Source organism: Myotis daubentonii, chromosome 3 (genome assembly GCF_963259705.1).
Source record: "Myotis daubentonii chromosome 3, mMyoDau2.1, whole genome shotgun sequence".
NCBI lineage: Eukaryota > Metazoa > Chordata > Mammalia > Chiroptera > Vespertilionidae > Myotis > Myotis daubentonii.
The window spans coordinates 214,980,097-214,994,651 of NC_081842.1; positions in this window are offsets into that span (position 1 = coordinate 214,980,097).

The following is a 14,555-nucleotide window of genomic DNA, read 5'->3' on the forward strand; positions in this document are numbered from 1 at the left end:
TTTAAATTTAAAAGAAGGGAAAAGGTCAAAACGGGAAGGATAAAGTTCATCAAATAAAAGAGGGAAGAGCTATTAGACAAGAGAGAAAGGAAGGAAGGAAAAGGGAAGAAACACTGGGTTTTACACAAATCCTCTCATGTTGTCCGAGTCCAGGGCCGGGGGAGCGGACGGTGGGGGGTTGGGGGGGGGAGCCAGGGGTCAGGAGGCTGACCCAGCCTCGGGCCTCTTACCCTGGGGGTGACCCAGGCTTTGCAACATTGACTCCTTCCGCAAGCTGCGCTGCTACAGTTCCGGGCTGAAGGGAGCAGCCTTGTATCAGCCAGAGGCCCGCCCTCCCCTCCCGCAGCAGATGCTCAGGTGGGAAAAGAAACTATGAAAATAAAGACAAGATACAGTGTCATAAAGCGGTAAGTGCTGCCCAGAAATATCGGGCGGTTAGAGGGGGAGAGAGAGGTGGGGGCGGGGCCATGGGTACACCTGACATAATACAAAGTAAGAGTGACCCTAAACTGCAATTGAAAAATTGCCCCAAAGCAGCGACACAGATCTCACGAAGATGGGGGGCCCCGTCCGTCCGAGGGACACGGTAGGGACGTGAACAAGTTTCCAATGGCCAAATCTGGGACAAACTGAGCAGCCAAAGAAAGTACAAGGTATAGAATAAACGTCTGGGAGTCCAGACTGACATCTATAATAATAAAAGTGTAATATGCTAATTAGACCGGACGGCCAAGGAACAACCTTCCGGACGACCTTCTGGTCGAAGCCGGGTGCCAGGGCTGCGAGGGCAGAGCCCCTTGCACGAATGTTGTGCATCGGGTCTCTAGTAAAGAAATAAGGCCCGCAGACACAGACAATGGGGTGGTGGTGGCCTGGGGGGGGGATGGAGCGGCTGGAAGAGGTTAATGGGGGGAAAAGGAGGGCCTATGTAATACTTTCAACAATAAAGACTAAAAGGAAAAAAATCTTTTAAAAAAAGAAATAATGGAATTGCCTCAGCCAGTTTGGCTCAGTGGATAGAGCATTGGCCTGCAGACTGAAGGGTCCTGGGTTCAATTCTGGTCAAGGGCGTGTACCTTGGTTGCAGGCTCCTCCCCTGGCTGGGCCCTGGTTGGGAGGGAGGGGGTTGGGGTACAGGAGGCAACCAATTGATGTATTTCTCTCACATCAATATTTCTCTGTCTCTCTCCCTCCCTTCCACTCTCTCTAAAAATCAATGGAAAAATATCCCTGGGTGATGATTTTTTTTTTAAAAAAAAGGAAAGAAATAATTGAATAGCCAGGCCAGGGTGGCTCAGTAGTTGAGCGTCAACCTATGACCAGAAAGTGACAGTTCCATTCCCACCCAGGGCACATGCCTGCGGGTCAGGGTCCATGCCCAGTAAGGGCCGTGCAGGAGGCAGCCGATCGAGGCTTCGCCCTCATTATTGATGTTTCTAACTCTCTCTCTCCCTTCTTCTCTGAAATCAATAAAAATATACTTTAAAGAATAATAAAATTTAAAAATATTTTTTAAAAAAAGAAATGATGAAATAAGTAGATAAGGAGGGGGACTAGTCTATGCAGAAGAATTCCAAATAAGTGGTCAAATCCTTGCCTGCCCTCGGGGGAGAGAAGCTGTAAGCCCCCACTCCCGTGCCCAGGGACCCCTCCCAGGGGACAGTGTGAAAGGGGGACAGCCAGGTGACCAGTCCACATCCTCAGCATAACGCATGTCGACGGCAGGCACCCTCCCCGCATGGGATGAGAATGACATTTTGGTTCTGTGGGCTTCCTTCCAAGAACCCTTGAACACGAGTCTGGTCGCGAGAGAACACCCACACCCACAACCAGAATGGGGGACAGTCTGCAAAACTCCCTGGCCAGTTCTCCTCCAAACTGTGGAGATATCGCAGACAAGGAAAGCCTGGGAATGGTCGCAGCCCAGCGGAGCCAGCCCAAGGAGACCAGAGGACTGGATGTCACGGGGGGGAGGGGGGTGTCGGCGTCCTGGGTCAGCTCCTGGAATGGAAACGGGGTGTTAGGGAAAAGCTACGGCAACCTGAATGAAGCATGGACTTTACTTAATAATGATGCATCAATATTGGTTCATCGGGGTGACAAGTGGGCCCCAGCCACGCAGGAAGTTAGCGATATGAGAAATTAGGTGCGGGAATGCTACACTCTCTCTGCAACTCCTCTGTCCATCTGAAAACGACTCTGAAATGAGAAGTTTCTTTAAAGAAACAAATCAGAATGGTGGGGTTTGGGGTGGGGAGGCAGGACCAGGCCAATCCCTGGGGGCCGGGAAGGGTGCATCATGGCCAAGCCTGGAATGGGGGGGGGGGATGGGGGCGGGGGAGTCGGAGAGTGACACAGGGGGAGAAAGTGAGGCCAGTCCTTGGTCTCCGGCCCTGAGAGTCTGCCCCTGGGCTCTGATGGGGTGGGGGTGGGGATGGGGGTATGTTTGAACCTTCTCCTCTGGGGACCCTGAGACCCAGCTCTGCCCCCACACCTTCCAGTCCATCCCCTCCTCTACACAACGGGGTGTGTTACTCCAACTTCGGTTGTGGGACTAAAAAGAGCCAGCAGACAGGTGGGGGTTCCTGAACCCCATCACCGCTGTGGCCTTCCTACGACAGGAGGCTGTGGGTCTATTGGACAAGCATGAGCCCCCATGTGTCACCTCAACGTTCTGGGGGGCCTGCCTCCTCCCCCGGACCCCAGCTGTCCGGAGAACGTCACAGTCCATGCGGTTGATGGAATAGTGCCAGCCTTGGACAAGGGCGATTCTGGAGGCCCGAGCATCATGGGAACAGGCCCGTCCTCGCGGGGTGAGGCTCGCGCAGAGCTGCCCTGCTGGGTCACACGGCGTGTTGCCTACGGCGGGGGAGGGCGTAGTCGGCAGGGACGTGGTGCAGTGAAAGCTGAGAGAGGAGGGTCACGGATGTTTTCCTTCCCATTTTCCTTTCAGTTCTCAGCCAACCGGAGCTCCTGGGCTGATGCCAGTCCCGCCTGTAGGACCCGCTCCTGGGCACCCCGGGGGCTGCACCTGCCGCCTTCTCTGGCTGTATAAGCCGGCCTTTGAGCCTGTGGGACCAGGGTGGTCACCTGGCCCCAGGTGAGCCAATCAGCGATCTCCCCGGGAATATGGAATCAGAAGCAAGACCCAACCTGTGAACCAGGAGGTCACGGTTCGATTCCCAGTCAGGGCACAGGCTCGATCCCCAGTGTGGGGCATGCAGGAGGCATCCGATCAATGATTCTCTCTCGTCCTTGATTTTCTAGCTCTCTCTCCCTTCCTTCCTCTCTAAAATCAATAAAAATGTGTTCTGAAGAAGAAGAGGAGGAGGAGGAGGAGGAGGAGGAGGAGGAGGAGGAGGAGGAGGAACAAGAAGGAGGAGAAGAAGGGAACGGTGACTCTTCAGGTACCTGGGGGCTGTGAGGCGTCCGTCTGTGAAAAGGCTGAAAGAAGCAGGGCGCTGCTGTGCAGACGGAGGCAGAGAGCACCGTGCAGCAGAGCAGAGAGGGGGAGGGTCCTGGTAGGAGAGAGATTCCAGGAGAGCTTCAGCTCCCTGTCCTTGTATCTTTTTGCAGGCCCCCTGCATTCTTGCCCTGGGCTGCTGATGAAAAGTCCCTCATCTCCTTTGGCCGCATTCCCACATTCTGCTTAAAATCGGCGTCACTCTCCTAGGGCGGCTGTGACCAATCCGAGTGGATTAAAACGCAGACGTGCATGTTCCTGGTTCCAGAGCGGGAAGTCCTCCCCACGGCCGGGCGGGGGTCCTCCCGAAAGCCATCGGCTGCAGCCGCTCTTACGTCGGTGGCTGCCTGCAGTCCTCAGGATTCAGTGCCTTGGAGATGCGTCCCTCTCAGCCCCCCCCCCCCCCCAACGGCATTTTCCCGCGTGTCTGTGTCTTGGTCCAAACGTCCCTCTTCTTACAAGGACACGTGAGCCCAGGGAGACCTCATCGTAACCCGTTAGATCTGCAAAGACCCCATTTCCAATTCAGCTCGCATTCTGAGACTCTAGGTGAGCATGGATTTTGGGGAGACAATGTTCAACCCAGCACAACCCCCCTGGGTGGGTCTAAGGCAGGGATTCTCAACCTTCTGGCCCTTTAATACAGTTCCTCATGTTGTGACCCAACCATAAAATGATTTTCGTTGCTACTTCATCACTGTCATGTTGCTACTGTTATGAATCGTCATGTAAATATCTGATATGCAGGATGGTCCTAGGCGACCCCTGTGAAAGGGTCTTTTGACCGCCAGAGGGGTCGCGACCCACAGGTTGAGAACCGCTGGTTTATGCTATTTGAAACAAATCCCAAGTAATACATAAATTGGTATCAGAAGTGGGTGTTGAAAGCGAGAGTTTTTCAAAGGAGGTATTCAAGCGATGTCTTGAGGCAGAGTGCGGGGCACCCAAGACTCCTTCTTCTCGGCGGGGGCACTGGCAACAGAGCAGTTCAACTCCCTCCCGTGGCCTCATGGGACTCAGAACAGGCGCCACCGAGGCCGGGGCTTGAAGAAGCTGGGCAGCGAGAAGTCCAGGCTCTGGGTATGGAGCTGCTTCCAGCAGCCTCAGAAGGTGGGCGAGTCCGGCTTCCGCCCAGCTCTGCTCCAGGTCAGGAAACGCGGGGCGAAGGTTTCAATTTGTCCCGGGAAATGCCTTTTCCCTGCAGCCCAGGACCACCACGCGCCAGGTACCCACGCACCTGCTCTGGGCAGCGGGCACGCCCTCCGCCACCCGTGTTTACAACACCACGGCGGGCACGAGGGCAGGAAAGCCCGGAGCTTAGCCGTCGGATGGGGACCTCTGGGAACGACACTTACCCTCAGAGCCTCTGAACCCAAGGCCGGTGGCGTGAGGGCAGAGGGCCAGCATCTTAGGAGAATGGCGGGGTGGGGGGGGTGGGGAGGGGGGGGGAGTCCCGTCACCAAGTCCCATCGGGAGGTCCCCTTCTCCCCTGTGGCTGAGGGAGAAACCGGCCTGGCAGGGCCGGTCTAAGGGCGAATAGCCAACAGCTTGGACAGGGAGTCAGGGAACTGGTTATTGGTACGTGACCTGACCCACAAGAAAACTGACAGGCAGCCCCCTGGGGGCTGAAACTCCGGGACCCTAAAACCTGGAAACAGTTTTGACATGCCTCACCCCCAGCCATTCCTAGGCCCACATCCGGCACCGGCAGGAAGCAGGCTGCCAGGGGACAGCTCCTCTCCTGGGAAAAGCCTTCCGCCCCCTTACAGCAAGGGAGCCAGCGGAGGGAGGGACCAGCAGAGCACACCCCAGGGGCGCTGGCTCCTGGGCTTGACCCGCTCCTCCCACCTGAAGACCGCGCGCTCCAGAGCGTGCTTCCCTCTCCGTGGACCCAGGGTAGTTGTGGCAGGAGAGGGGTCTGGAGCATTTAATCTACCGACTGGGGGCCCCAAGGAGACGACTTAGAGGAGATTCGGCAGAAGCTGTGTGTGTGTGGGGGGGGGGAACGGGGGACGGGGGGGGGGGCGGTGTCCGAAGGGCAGAGCGGCTCTGAGACAGAGCCCTGGACACAAGAGCTCAACAGGACGTGAACACCTCACACTTGGCAAAGGAAGAGGCATTGGTGGTTGAGTTGGCGGCATCAAGGTTTAAGCGAGAACAAGGGAACGGGTATCTGGACGGCTCTGTGCTGGGCCCCCGAGAAGGTTCCAGTGAGTCTGAGGACATGTGGAGTGAGTGAGTGAGTGAGTGAGTGAGTGAATGAGTGAGTGAATGAGTGAGTGCATGAGTGAGTGAGTGAGTGAGTGAGTGAGTGAGTGAATGAGTGAGTGAATGAATGAGTGAGTGAATGAATGAGTGAGTGAGTGAGTTAGTGAGTGAATGAATGAGTGAGTGAGTGAATGAATGAGTGAGTGAATGAGTGAGTGAATGAGTGAGTGAGTGAGTGAATGAATGAGTGAGTGAATGAATGAGTGAGTGAATGAGTGAGTGAGTGAGTGAATGAGTGAGTGAGTGAATGAATGAGTGAGTGAATGAATGAGTGAGTGAGTGAGTGAATGAATGAGTGAGTGAATGAGTGAGTGAGTGAGTGAGTGAATGAGTGAGTGAGTGAGTGAGTGAGTGAGTGAATGAATGAGTGAATGAGTGAGTGAGTGAATGAGTGAGTGAGTGAATGAGTGAGTGAGTGAATGAGTGAGTGAGTGAATGAGTGAGTGAGTGAGTGAGTGAGTGAATGAATGAGTGAATGAATGAGTGAGTGAGTGAATGAGTGAGTGAGTGAATGAGTGAGTGAATGAATGAGTGAGTGAATGAGTGAGTGAGTGAGTGAGTGAATGAGTGAGTGAGTGAGTGAGTGAGTGAATGAATGAGTGAGTGAGTGAATGAGTGAGTGAGTGAATGAGTGAGTGAATGAGTGAGTGAGTGAATGAGTGAGTGAGTGAGTGAGTGAGTGAGTGAGTGAGTGAATGAGTAGGGTAGTCAGGGCTGCACAGTAGGCTCTTCCCAGGGAAGGTCAGAGCTCTGCATCTGAGGGAGAGGACAGTGAGGTCTTGGGCCCAGCCAGTGTGAGGACAGCGTCTCCACTACCTCCCGGGGGTGAGGGGGTGGAAGGGGGGCTGCCGCCCAGCACTCTGGAGCTGGATGCTCAGAGGCCTGACAGCCTCAGGTGTCCCCTTTCAGAGTGGCCCTCCACCCTCACATCACCAGCTATGAACCTGGCCAGTCCATCCTGAGGTCCCACCCCAGATGTGGGGAAAATGCTGTTTCCAGATTGAGGATGGGAACAAGGACCCCTCTGCTCCTCCTGTGAGTCAGGCAGCCTCACCTCTAGCCTCCTCATGTCCCCCCACAGCCTCCCAGCCTCCCCCCATCAGCCTACAGCCTCCCCCCCAGCTTCCCAGCCTTCCCCCTGCCTCTCCCCCACCCCTGTGCCTCTCCCCCACCCTGCCTTCCCCACAGACTCCCCCGCAGCCTCCTCCCCTGCCTCCCCCCAGCCTCTCCACCAGCAGCATCTCCTGGGTGAGCTGGAGACCAGAGTCCAGAGCTGGCAGCGGGTCCAGCACAGCCTCTCCAGGCTTCCCGATGCCCCCAGGGCTCCCTGACCCCCAGGCTCCCTTCCCAGGCAGCCTCTCCCTCACGCCCCCTCACCCCCCAGCTCTGGGTGATGAAAGGGTTTGGTGCAAAATTCGTTGGGGAGAAAAACAGGAAGTGGCCCTGACAGCCGCCTGCAGAAGCTGCCTGCCGGGGCAGCAGCAGTGGCAGCCTTACAGGAAAGTGGTGAGGGGGCAGCCCCAGCCGGGCTGCGGGGGCGGCGGGGAGAGTCCAGCGTGGGACCCTTTGGCCAAATGGGGCTTTATTTTTAGACCAAACATCACACCTGCCTCCTGCTCTGTACACCTCCTCTCACTCTCACAGCAGCGCCTCAAGGTTAGTATGTGACCCATTGTACAGATGAGCAAGTAGAGGCGCTGAGGAGGCTGAGGCCAACGGCCTTTCCCACGGCCGGGCCTGGCGCCTGGATTCTTTCTCAGACTCTGATGGCTATTTGTGGTGTGTTTTTGTTCTGGTGTGAGCGCATGGGTGAGGGCGGCGGGAGTGGAGGGCTGCTTCTGGCCCCTTCGGCTCAGCACCTCTGAGCTGGTGGAGGGGGAGCGGGTGGCAGCCCAGGGCCTGTCCCCTGAGGCTCCTGGGATGTGTGACCTGGAAGGACCTCGCTGGGAACCAGGGCGGGAGGGCACCCACCCCTCAGTATTTATGACCTCACCTGGCTGATGGGCCAAAGGACTCAGAACTCAGGTAAGTCAGAACCCCCTTCCTTCTCAGGCCTTGAACTGGGGGAACCCCAATCCCAGAGCATCCTGCCTGAGAGGCATCACTGAATGAGAAGAAGAGGGGGGACTCCAGTGGCCCCACAAAGGCCACTCCCCGCCAGGCCCAAGCCCCACCTGGACCCTAGCTGCCCCACCCTCACCCTCGGCTCAATCCGCTCCCCGGGGACCCATCACAGCATGCAAACCGGGGCTCTCCGTCAGAGCCCCCAGCCTCTCCGTCCTGGGGCTCCTGAGACCTGAGGCCTCCGTGGCCGGGGAGGGGGTGTCACCCTATCGCCCAGGTTCCTCAGGCCTTGACCCACCCTGTGCCCCAGCCCCTTAGCTGCCCAGGTCTACTTCCTGGCCATCACCCTCACCTCCAAGTGACCGCTGGGCATCCCCCCAACTTTCACAGAGTCTCCCAATCCTGACCGCCCTTCGGAAGGCAGGTGCCCACATGGTCCTGAGGTTGACACCGCAGTGCTGTGCTGGCCTTCCCTCACCCACCCGCCACCATGCCATCCTCCGGCCATGACAGGGCTCCTTCCCTAGACGCCTCTGGGGACCTTCAGGCCACAGCGGAGGCCCGTGGGGCCAGGAGGCCGGTGGGGCCAGGACGGGAGGCCTCAGCGGTGCCTCCGCTGCTTGTGGGGCGGGTGGCCTCTGCCTCCACGCGCTCTCAGGGGGGCTGCTGGGCTGCAGAACCAGAAGTGGTGTCCCCTCCTCCCTCTGCCCTGCTTGGGGAGCGCCCCCTCAGCACTGAGCAGCACCAGGGCCCAGCAGGAGGCAGATGCAGGGGGGCGGGGTGGAGGGGTGGAGTGGGGGAAGCCTGGCCTCCTTTCTTCTGTGGGGGAGACTCCGTCTCTGGTCCCAGCCACTGTCCTATGAAAGCGAACCCTAAAAATGACTTGATATAAGTAAAGTGCTTAGAACAGGGCTGGCCCTTAGCGAGGGCTCCATACATGACTTCAGTGCTTACAACAACCCTGCGAGGGCAGCAGTATCCGCCCACTCCACAGGCGAGAAAACTGAAGCAGAGGCGAAGCCACGTGGTACGTTCACGCAGCAGCAGCGGCTGAACAGGGATTTGAACCTGAGTCTGGTGGAAGCTTGTGCTCTGCACTGGATGGGCAGGGGGCTGCACCCTGGACCTGCCGCCCAGCCCACCTTCTCCCCAGCTCCCTCTCCCCCAACCTCTGGGGCCTCGGGGTTTAGCTGCAGGGGGCAGGGGCGCCACCTGGTGGCGATGGGGGGAGCGCCACCCCGTCCCAGCCGCGCCCGGGCGCTCAGCGCGCTCCGACTGCCGGGTTGGCTAAGGTGAGCGGCGATGCCGCCCAGCTCGTGAGACACAGAACACGAATCCCGCTCCGGTCCCGCCCGCGTCCTCCGGGATGGGGGTGAGCGCGCCCCGTGCTGCTGGGCTTGGGCTGCGGTGCGCGTTTTGCTGAAACGCTAGGGTGTGCTCCCCAGCTCCCGCTCCTTCCTGGATTCCTGCGCGCGGGGCGGGCTTTGCCGGAGTCGCTCTCCCCGCGCGGCTCCTGCCTTCTCCCCTCTTCCCAGGGGCTCCGCTCCGCGGGGCGGGCGCCGGGTGCACCTCCCTCTCGGCTTCGTTCCCAAGCCTCCCCCCCCCCCTCCGTGCCCAGCAGCCGCCCAAGGGCACCGACAGACCTTCCAAGGGCAGCGGCCCCCAACCCAACTGCCCGCCCACCTGTCCGCCGCGCCGCTTCCTGCTGCGGTGAAAGCTGTTCCTCTCCCCTGTGGCCAAAGCCGGAACCGGCCTCACGGTTCACTTCCCTCCTCGCCGCCGCCGCAGGCAGGTGTCCAAGCCTCACTGTCTGTGCCCGCCAGGGGGAGGGGGAGGCCGCAGGCTGCACTCATTCATCCAACAGGTGCTGTCAGTGCCACCGGACACGGTCCTGGGCCCTGGACACAGCAGTGACCCAACCCCTGCCTCCAGGATATTCCAGTGTGTATGGGAAGGAGGGGGTTGTGCGGGGAGGGTACGGTGTGTGTGGGGGGGAGGAGGTTGTGTGGGGAGGGTACGGTGTGTGGGGGGGAGGGGATTGTGTGGGGAGGGTGCGGAGTGTGTGTGGGGGAGGAGGTTGTGTAGGGAGGGTACGGTGTGTGTGGGGGAGGGGGTTGTGTGGGGAGGGTTCGGAGTGTGGGGGCAGGAGGGGGTTGTGTGGGGAGGGAGTTGTGTGGGGAGGGGGTTGCGTGGGGAGGGTGCGGTGTGTGTGGGGGGGAGGAGGTTTTGTGGGGAGGGTACGGTGTGTGGGGGGGAGGGGGTTGTGTGGGGAGGGTGCGGTGTGTGTGGGGGGGAGGGGATTGCGCGGGGAGGGTTCGGAGTGTGGGGGCAGGAGGGGGTTGTGTGGGGAGGGGGTTGTGTGGGGAGGGGGTTGCGTGGGGAGGGTGCGGTGTGTGTGGGGGGGAGGGGGTTGCGCGGGGAGGGTGCGGAGTGTGGGGGGGTAGTGTAGGGGGTCAGATGATACAGAAATAAGCAAGAAAGAACACGCCCGTTCACAGCACCTGCATGGCGATCGGGTGGAGCCGCATCACCAGACCCCAGCGCCCTCCTCCCCTCCTGGCCCGCCACACCCACTCGTGGCTGTGCCCTCTCCCCTATGTTGCCTTCCTCTGGGCTACGGACGCCCCTCCCTCCTCACCCCACCCCACCCCACGCTCTGAAGCCCCCCCTAGGCGCCCTCCTGCGTGGCTTCTCCTTCCCTGGCTGGGCATCCCGCACCCACACCTGGCCACCGGGCAGCGGCGGCAGCGCCTGTCCCAGCTCACCTGCCTCGAATTGAATTAAGGAAAGAGAAGGCATGACGGGGAGAAGGAGGGAGAGAAAGCGGAGCCTCAACTTGATATTTTGGTTTCAAACCCTTCAAAAAGCTGAAAGAGTTGTTCAGTGAACGCCATATGCCCTAAAGACATCTTCAGATGGGAGGACACAGCTGGGCCGAAAGCCGGTGGGGGGGCGCCGGAGGAAAACCGACCGTGACCTAGGAGAGGGGCGGGGCCTGAGGGAGAGGGGCGGGGCCTGAGGGGAGGGCCTGGAGGAGAGGGGCGGGGCCTGGGGGCGGGCTTGGAAGCGAGGGCGGGGTCTTGAGGGGCGTGGTCTTGATGGAGGGCGGGGCCTGGAGGGGAGGGTCGGAGCCTGGAGGAGAAGGGTCTGGATGAGAGCGGGGCGTGGGCGTGGAGGCGAGGGGTGTTGTCAGGTGCTGGGAGAAGGGGCGTCTTTGGACAGCTGTCCCTGGGCTGGTAGCGATAACGTGAGAGCATGTGGACTTCTCTCCCGAGTTTTGTATTTTTTCCCAGTCAATTAGGAAGCAAGTTCATCAGCTGAGAGGAGGACGGAGGTGCTGAGGCTGGGGGCGGAAAGCGGAGGGGTGACTGTTCCTCTAGGAGCCCAGGAGCCACACTGTTCATCTGCAGAGGCCCCTCCAGGTTCTGTGGTCCTGCAGCCACGGCTACGGAATTGACCTCCACCATCGCTATTTCATAGGTGATGACACCAGGCCCAGGAGGACTAAAGGGCCCGACTTGACACGGGCAGTGGCTGAGCTGGGGTTTAAATCAGGGGGTGCTGTTAGCCTCTGTGCGCTGGCCTGCGCCCCCCACCCCCAGATCACAGTCACTATGTAACCAGCAGCTGTTACAGGGGCCTCACACCAAGCACCTTTACGCTAGCGACTCGTTGAACCTCACAGCAGCCCTGAGAGGTAGAACACAGGTCCCGTTTTTCCAGGAGGAAACGGAGTCTCAGTGGAGTAATCAGTTCATCCCAGGCCAGCGGGTCAGTAACTGACTTGTAGAGGCCGAGTTCCAGCTGCGGCTCCACATGCACATGCTTTGCACTGGCAGCGAGCTTTTCTCTGCACATCTCGTGTGCTCTGGAAACATACACACATACACACGTGTTACAAACTGTAAGTGCTGTGGACATGTATCCTGTGCACAGGATGCAGGGAATCCTGCTTTCACTCTCCCATCCTGGCTGCCAGGAGTAATTTTTGCCAACAGTCGGGTGTGAGTTCCTTCGGGGCAGTAACTGAGAGGTGCAGTCAAGATGAACATGTGGGGCTCCCTGTTCAAAAAGTATTGAGCATTTCAAGACAGCCCTGCTGGGTGCTCATTCGGTTGCAGCACTGTCCTGATGTGCCAAGGTTGGGGGTTTGGTCCCTGATCAGGGCACATACAGAAATCAATCAGATGCTTGAGTGGGTGGAACAACAATCTCTCTCTCTCTTCCTCCCTCCCTTCCTGTCTCTAAAATCAATCAATAATAATAATAATAAAAATAGTTAAAGCAACTGTCCCATGAAGCAGTGTTGTATCAGTCAGGACCCCTGATTCTGTAAGTTGCTTTGCAATAAGCTTTCATTTCAGCACAGACTTAGATTTACTGAAAAGGGCAGAGTTCCTGTGTGCCCCACATCTGGTTCCCCCATTGCTACCCTCTCACATTATTACAGCATCTGTCCCAATGAGGGAACTGATATTACTATTAATGAAACTCTACGATAAGCCCTTGTTTTTACATAGGGTAATATTTAGGAAATCCATGCTAATTGCATACATTCTAATACGTTTGTGTGTGGTGGGTGAAGTGCGATAAAACGTGTTTGAAGGCAACTTCAGGCTGCTGACTGGTTACTCAGCACAGAAGCAAGAAAGGGACATGCTAACTTGGTCTAGCCTATCCCGCTGGGCGGAGCCAGGGGGTCGCGCGGGGACATTTACACAGGCCCTTTTGTAGAGCCATCAGCGAATGCAGCACATAGCTGGGAGGGTTTGAGTGAAGGGGCCAAATGACAATGACATATTGAAGCCAGCTCCCCCCTTTACTGTTTATAAGGTCAAAATAGAGAACCCTTGTCCCCGTGCCCAACCACAATGAATCTGGAAGCTGCAAGTTCATGACAAGCTGTTAGTGTCTCTGAATAAAAAACAAAAACCAAATCTACAGACAAAATCCCAGCCTAGCAGACGTCTCAGCAGCTGCGGGGAAGACCCGAGGCCACAGAGCTCTGCCCTGGGGTGGCTGCTCGGCACCAGACTGCCTTAAAATCAACTTCAGCAAACCATCGCCTTGCCTCAGCCCCGTAACTCCTCCTGCGTCGGGTCTAACAGCAGCTGCCGGGGATGATCTGGCAATGAGACCTGCAGGCTGGGGCCGTGCAGCCTGGAGCTGTGCTAATCGTATAATTGAGCTGATATTTTGGAAATACCCACTAGTATTAGAAGGAAGAGTTAGATTCGCGTAGAGACATTTGTATAAAAGGCACCTAACTCTGGTCCGGTGGCTCAGCTGGCTGGAGCGTTGTCCCGTGCACCGAAAGGTTGTGGTCGATTCCCGGTCAGGGCACATGCCTAGGTTTTGGGTTTGGTCCCCAGTTGGGGCCTGTATGGGAGGCAACTGATGGATGTTTCTCTCTCGCATCAATGTTTCTCTCTCCCACCTCCTCTCTTGTCCTCTCTCTCTAAAAGTCAGTAAAAACATACCCTTGGGTGAGGATTAAGAAATTTTTTTTCTTTGAAAGGCACCAAGTGGCTCAGCAACATGCCCACCTGTCACACAGGCGCCTGGTTCTGGCTAAGATGCCTCAGGCTAAGGAAGCCCCTTCATATTTACACATTTATTAATTTCTTAATTTTCATGCATGATGCTAAGCACCAATATTAATTCCGTTATGTAGGGACACCACCACAGGAAATGCTGCTACACTTAGAGATCTTCGACTTAGATCTTTCTTGCTTCTCCCAAAAACCGAACTTTGTTTCAAAATAAGCCCACCCAAACACCAGAGAACGGTTTCCACCTTTCCATTGAGGGGCACAATGAAAGGACCCCAATAAATCCTCACCCACACCCTCAGCCTGAGCAGTTGGGCTACTTCACGCGCTGAGCCAGGCAGATGAACCCCGGGATGGCACCCCCATTGCTTTCTGTAAACTCAAAAGCTCATACGGGAGGCCGCATGGTTTCTGCCCCAGGGGCGCTATCTGTGACATCAAATGTGCTTTTTCGGGAGTAAGAGCAGCTCTGACAACTGGAGGTTCCCCCCAAACCTCAGGGCTTGTCCTGGGAAACCAGCCATCTCCCCTCTGAGCTCCTTAGCCTTATTAATGGTCCTGATTTGGCTTGAGGGGCAGGACAAACACGCCAGGCTAGGCTGCAGCTTCACCCGGTTCCATCCGGGTCCAGAGTAAGGAGCCATCTCTGCCCCCCATTTGGTTCCCTCTTACAGCGCAGAGCCAGGGGGAGCCCTGGACCAGAGGACTTTGCAGTCACTGGGAGAGAGGGCTTCCAGTGGCCCCAGGTGTTTAGGCCTCAGGGGACATCGCAAGGACCCTGTGGTCAGTGAACTCAGGTGTTTGTGGCGCCCCCTGCAGGCAGCTTGACCCTGCCCTTTACCATCTAACTCAAGGTCAGGTTTAGAGCCCACCACCCACCAGCCATCCTCCCCTGGGTGCTGGGCCAGAATGAGCCCCTCACATGTACCTGGGCTCCTGCATCGTGCTGTGGGTTAATGATCCCACCTTGGCCCTGGATGGCGGTCCTGGACTTATTAACCCAAAGCCCATAGAAACGCAGGCCCAGGCTCACCCCAGAGGCTGCCCCTTGCCCCACCAGGGGTTGCAGGCTCAGCGACAACTGGCTCATCACCTCTGAGGGCCTCCCCAGTGCCCACCGTGTCTGTGCCTGCTGCCTGGGCCAGCTGACCTTGGCCCAGCCATGAGGCCTGGGGGTCTGCCTTGGAGGGGCTGATGGGGAGCCCAGC